Source organism: Triturus cristatus, chromosome 8, assembly GCF_964204655.1.
Source record: "Triturus cristatus chromosome 8, aTriCri1.1, whole genome shotgun sequence".
Lineage (NCBI taxonomy): Eukaryota > Metazoa > Chordata > Amphibia > Caudata > Salamandridae > Triturus > Triturus cristatus.
Window position 1 is genome coordinate 96,081,393 of NC_140591.1, and position 6,000 is coordinate 96,087,392.

The following is a 6,000-nucleotide window of genomic DNA, read 5'->3' on the forward strand; positions in this document are numbered from 1 at the left end:
TTCCAGATTTACGATTCCTCGTGCCAGGCACCGCATGGATGTTTACAAAATGCCTTTTTCTACTGCGGGTTGTGTTGCAGCCCGGGAGGCCCCAGTTTTACTAGACCCCTTTGGGGTCAGGTTTCCTGGTGCCTGTTTTTAGGTCGAGCCTAGAGCAGCGCATGCGCTGCTTGCTCGACTTTTAGTAAGGGTTTTTTTAAGTGCTACTAGAGGCTTTTGCTGGCCTCAAGCTTGCGTGTATGTGCGCGTCCACGCGTGCATCCGCCATTTGTCTTTTTTTCGTCACGGGTAATTAAGTGCATCGTGATCGGCCAATGCATTTCGCATGCGCTTGTTTTAACTTTGAGCGCGAGGCGCACATGCGGCCAATGCTTTTTTAAATGTCCTGCTCATGTTTCCTGCCCGTAGCTCAAAGCGCCGCCCCGCTTTCAATTCAAATGTTGTCCGTGGTGCCTTTAGCCCCTCCCTCCCCTCCTCATGCTGTCCATGTTGAAAAGTCCCCGCCACCCTCCTACTGTCATCGTGAAGTGCGTCCGTGCCTCAGGCACGCTGAACAGAGGCGACATCGCAGCCCGCACTCTGCCTCCGCGGCGAAAGCCAAGGTTTTGTTGCAGCAGCTGCCAGAGTGCGAGGCTCACAGATTTAATGTTCTGGCTTAAATTCTGCAGTCTCGTTCCAGCTCCATAAGTACTAACACAGTGGAAACACAGTACAGCCATACTGGACAGAAAGGTCTCTCTGATAAGCATTCTTAGATTAAAGATCTTCAGCAGGGGGAGTTACGGCAATATTTCATTATCTATGTAAATGTTTTAAAAAGTGTTACTTAGTCGCCTGGAGTCCACATTGGTCTACCAACCTTGCACCTTAATGCTTACACTTGCCTACTTTTGAGACCATTGTGTGTTTACTCCACATCAGTGCGAAAAGTAATGTTCGCCGAAGCATGGACATCACACAAAGTTGAGTGGGAGACTTCAGTTTAAAGGTATCTCTGGCCGCTCAGAAACACGCACCCATCAATGTGCGTTGAGGCATGTCCTTTACCATTTTCTCACTGCACTACGCGCCCACCACAGCCAAATCTTTTCTTCAGTCCACATCACAAGGCATCCAATTGAAAGGGGGCCCACTTAGTGGAGAGGTGTGGCTCACTGGTTAGAGGCGGCAGATCCGCAAGCAGAGAGTCGGCCAGGGACCAGGGTTCAATTCCTGACGCGGCAGGGTCGTGGACCAGGGTCAAAACGGACTCGATAATTCTCGCCTCGGTACCTACTCTAACCAGGAACACACTTGGCAACTCTGGGCATTAGCTTGCCTCATCTCCACAACGGCCCCCCACATTCGCTGGGGATGCCTGGTTTCACCTTGGAGATACCCAGGAGGGACCATCTCACAGGGATAGCCAGGACGGGTTCCCCAGCGGTCTACAGTGCCACGACGCCTCAGGGCAGCAGTGCGCTTTACAAGACACATACATTTACATTTACATTTATTCACAAAAAACGCATTGGACTTCGCCTCGGAACCGGGCTTGGCAGCTACAGTAAAAAAACAATTTTAAAACACGCCGCAGACGTGCCATATAGCTGGAAACCAAGAGATTAGTTGAGAAAGGCTGGCTGAAGCCCCTGGTGTGCTGTAACTTACATTTGTGCCCACAATTTTGCACCTTAACTGAAAGGGTGCCATTCCACACTCAATATCTTCTTTGCTTTTACTGTGTTTTAGTCCGCATTAATTGTAATCCCAATTCTTGGAAAACTCGTTATCTTGTCCCCTTTGTAAACGTGCATGAACACACATTTTGAGGATGTCATTGTTGCATTTTAATTTGTAAAGAGGGAGAAAATAAATGTAATACAATAAAAGGTGCTATTCTTTGTTTGACAGCTTAATATCTGCTAGGTGTGGGAGGCCTGGTTCTTCTCTGACAATATTGTTAGCAGTGCGATAAAACAGCCACCGCCACCCCAACAACCGGCGCACACATTCAGCTAAAAGGAGCTCCGTCTACCAAGAATAGGTGCCCTCTGTTAACCCACTTCAGCTTCTTTTCTCATATTAATTGAGCTGATCAGATTGAGCATATTAATTTGACTTTGGTGTATTTGCATGTTTAGTTGACACTGTGGTCTCTCTCTCATTAGCAACTAACAAGGCTCTTAAATAAATAGGACTATTGCCATGGCGAAGACTTATATCTGGGGACACACAAACAATCTTTTTATTTCAAAAGTCAAACTGTGGGAGAAATCATGCCTGGTCTGGTTCTCAGTTCTACCTCTACACTACCTCTCTTCTACCCCTCTTCCACCCCTCTACCCCTCTATCCCTCTTTTACCCCTCTACTACCCCTCTACTCCTCTACCCCTCTACCCCTTTTCTACCCCTCCTCTACTCTTCTACCACTCTTCTACCCCTCTACCCTCTTCTAACCCTCTAACCCCTCTTCTACCACTCTACCCCTCTTCTACCCCTCTACTACCCTTCTACCCCTCTACCCCTCTTCTACCCCCTTCTACCCCTCTTCTACCCCTCTACCCCTCTTCTACCCTTCTACCCCTCTACCCCTCTTCTACCCCTCTTCTACTCCTCTTCTACCCCTCTACCCCTCTACTTCCCCTCTTCTACCCCTCTTCTACCCCTCTACCCCTCTTCTACCCCTCTAACACTCTTCTACCCCTCTTCTACCCTTCTACCCCGCTAATACCCCTCTACCCCTCTTATACCCCCTTCTACCCCTCTTCTACCCCTCTACCCCTCTTCTACCCTTCTACCCCTCTACCCCTCTTCTACCCCTCTTCTACTCCTCTTCTACCCCTCTACCCCTCTACTTCCCCTCTTCTACCCCTCTTCTACCCCTCTACCCCTCTTCTTCCCCTCTAACACTTTTCTACCCCTCTTCTACCCTTCTACCCCTCTAATACCCCTCTACCCCTCTTATACTCCTCTATCCCTCTTCTACCCCTCTTCTATCCCTATTCTGCCCCTCTTCTACCCCTCTACACCTCTTTTACCCCTCTACCCCTCTTCTACCCCTCTACCCCTCTTCTACCCCTCCTTAACCACTTTAACTAGCAAAGACACTGTGTCACGGCAGCATCACTCAGCATCACCACAGCATCACTCTGTACCACCACAGCATCACTCAGCGCCACCACAGCATCACGCAGCGCCACCACAGCATCACTCAGGGCCAACACAGCATCACTCAACACCACCACAGCATCACTCAGAACCACCACAGCATCACTCAGGGCCACTACAGCATCAACAGCTTCACTCAGCACCACCACAGCATCACGCAGCACCACCACAACATCACTCAGCACCACCACAGCATCGCTCAGGGCCACTAGAGCATCAACAGCTTCACTCAGCACCACCACAGCATCATTCAGCACCACCACAACATCACTCAGCACCACCACAGCATCGCTCAGGGCCAGCACAACATCGCTCAGGGCCAGCACAGCATCACTCAGCGCCACCACAGCATCACTCAGCGCCACCACAGCATGACTCAGAGCCACCACAGCATCACTCAGCATCAGCACAGCATCACTCAGCACCACCACAGCATCACTCAGGGCCACTACAGCATCAACAGCTTCACTCAGCACCACCACAGCATCACTCAGCACCACCACAACATCACTCAGCACCACCACAGCATCGCTCAGGGCCAGCACAGCATCGCTAAGGGCCAGCACAGCATCACTCAGCGCCACCACAGCATCACTCAGCGCCACCACAGCTTCACTCAGCCCCACCACAGCATCACTCAGCAACACCACAGCACCACTCAGGGCCACCACAGCAACACTCAGGGCCACCACAGCATCACTCAGTACCACCACAGCATCACTCAGGGCCCCCACAGCATCACTCAGCACCACCACAGCATCACTCAACACCACATCAGTATCACTCAGCATCACCTTTGCAATAGTACACCACCACATCATCATCACTCAGCAAGACCTAAGTATCATTCAGCATCACCTCAGCATCGTCTCAGCACCAGTCACCACCACCACTCCCACCTCAACATCACTCAACACCACCTCAGCCTGCTCTCAGAATCTGCCATCTGTTGATTCTCCCCTAGCGTCTGGCCGCTGCTAGCGTTATAATACAGGTACTAGTTCACAACCTTCAACCTCCAATTGTTTATGCCCCCTCAAAAAAAACTTAAACAACCATTGGAATAGGCGAAAAGAAGTTGCCAGAATTGCAAGAACAAAAGAAAAATGAGGAAATGTTTTATTGTACATACATTTTTTAATATGGTTGTTCTGCTGGACATAATGCCTTCTTGGTCATATATAAGGTAACAAAAACGCTTCTGGCACTTTTTTATTACAACTTTTCAACAAGCTGCACAGCAGCCACACTTCTCTACAGCACAGCTTAAACACATTGGCAAAGTCAATAGCTCTGGCTAAACACTTATAAGGCCCCAAAGACGAGACCTATTGGCTATGCCAATGCTTGTTAATCCTGCTATCGGAACTTCCATCTGTTTACATAGACTGATGACAGACGTTGACAAGATCCTTTCTTTCTTCCACAGGTCACAGCATCCCTGGTCCAGGTACTTCACAGTATTTTCCGTGGGAATCGGTTTCCCTCCTACTCCGGATCAAACCATTCATGGTTTGAATGCCATTTCTTAGATGGTTCATGGCCACATTTTTGCCCTTTATCCACTTAGGGCCCCCTGATGGTTTCCTCCAACCTCAGTAATGTTTTGCCGGTAAGTTCCCTTTGGCCATTTACCTCAGCCTTTCTCTTGCATGGCTCCAGAATCACAAGGTTTCTCCTCCGGTTTTAGTCACAATCACAAATAGCATTTTCAGTATAGGTGTACATGCTATCATGATACCACAGCATGCGTTCCACATGCACAGTCTGCCCTCTTGATGGACAGACAGTGGGAAGTTAGCACGGGTCTGCATGCTTTATAGGACCCAATGTTACAAACGGCTTGAGGATACCGTTCTAGATTTTAAACCTGTTTAATTCCGTTTTTTTCACACAAATAGGCTCTGTTGGTCTAACATTTCTGAAATGCTCACCTGGGTGTCAGTACCTGGTGCACCTCTCATTTTATATGCACCAGACTGAATATATATATGTGTTTATATTATCCCTACAGGTACTTCGTATTTCATTCCTCCTGAAGATGCCTTTAGTTTCAAGGCCGAAACGTGTCGACATTTCTAATAGGAGGAGTCTTCTAATCTCGATTTTTTCTGAAAGACATTATCTGATACACACCAAGGATACAGAGGGCAAAACTGCCCGTCACATGTGCACGCTCTACAGGCTATCTCCTATAAGGACTGTGAAGAAACAAAGAACACAGCCATATCTGTTTAAAACTGGATGACTGAAGAAAAATTTCAAGTTGGCACATTTATTGTTTTCATCTCATATATTGTGTATGTCCGTGCAACTTGGTGCAATTATTGTCCTCCTTATAGGTTTCTTTCATTCTCTTTATTTATGTATGTATAATTAATGAGTTTAACACCTCTATACACCCCAGGTACCATCTCCAGGAGTGAATGTTTGTAGACCTATATGATAAGGTTAAAATAAATCATGCATTAGAAAATTGAATATGTCACCAGTGATTAATTTAAGTACTTACTCTATAAACTATTGTTATAATAATTTGTTCCCGCATTATACCATTGTTTGATCACACACCATTTCTGGGCTGAAGCAGAAGCCACAGCAGAAAAAGGCATTTCACGGCCCCCTGCACGGCAGTCGTATTGTAATAGGGCTGGCAGGACCAGCGACTCATTGTCGGACGGTCACCTGCCCGTGGCGATAGCGGTCGGATGAGCGTCCGACCGCCATCGTAATGGGCCCATAGTCCAATCCGGTGTATATCACTGTATGACGTTCTTTCCTGTTCCTCTTTCTTCACTGCTCGTCAGTTAAGTCACTGCCTTTCATAAATGTCTTATTTTCCTTGCTATA

The 6,000-nt window shown here is 47.9% G+C and overlaps 1 long non-coding RNA gene across 1 annotated transcript in view; it reads left to right on the forward strand.

The window, feature by feature from the left end:
- Positions 1 to 5,279, forward strand: part of LOC146801619 (uncharacterized) — a 56,213-nt gene extending 50,934 nt beyond the window's left edge. The window contains exons 2-3 of the long non-coding RNA XR_014968055.1: positions 4,580 to 4,762; positions 5,165 to 5,279. This is a non-coding gene — a long non-coding RNA (uncharacterized LOC146801619). The remainder of the gene's footprint in view (positions 1 to 4,579; positions 4,763 to 5,164) is intronic.
- The last annotated feature ends 721 nt before the right edge of the window (positions 5,280 to 6,000 follow it).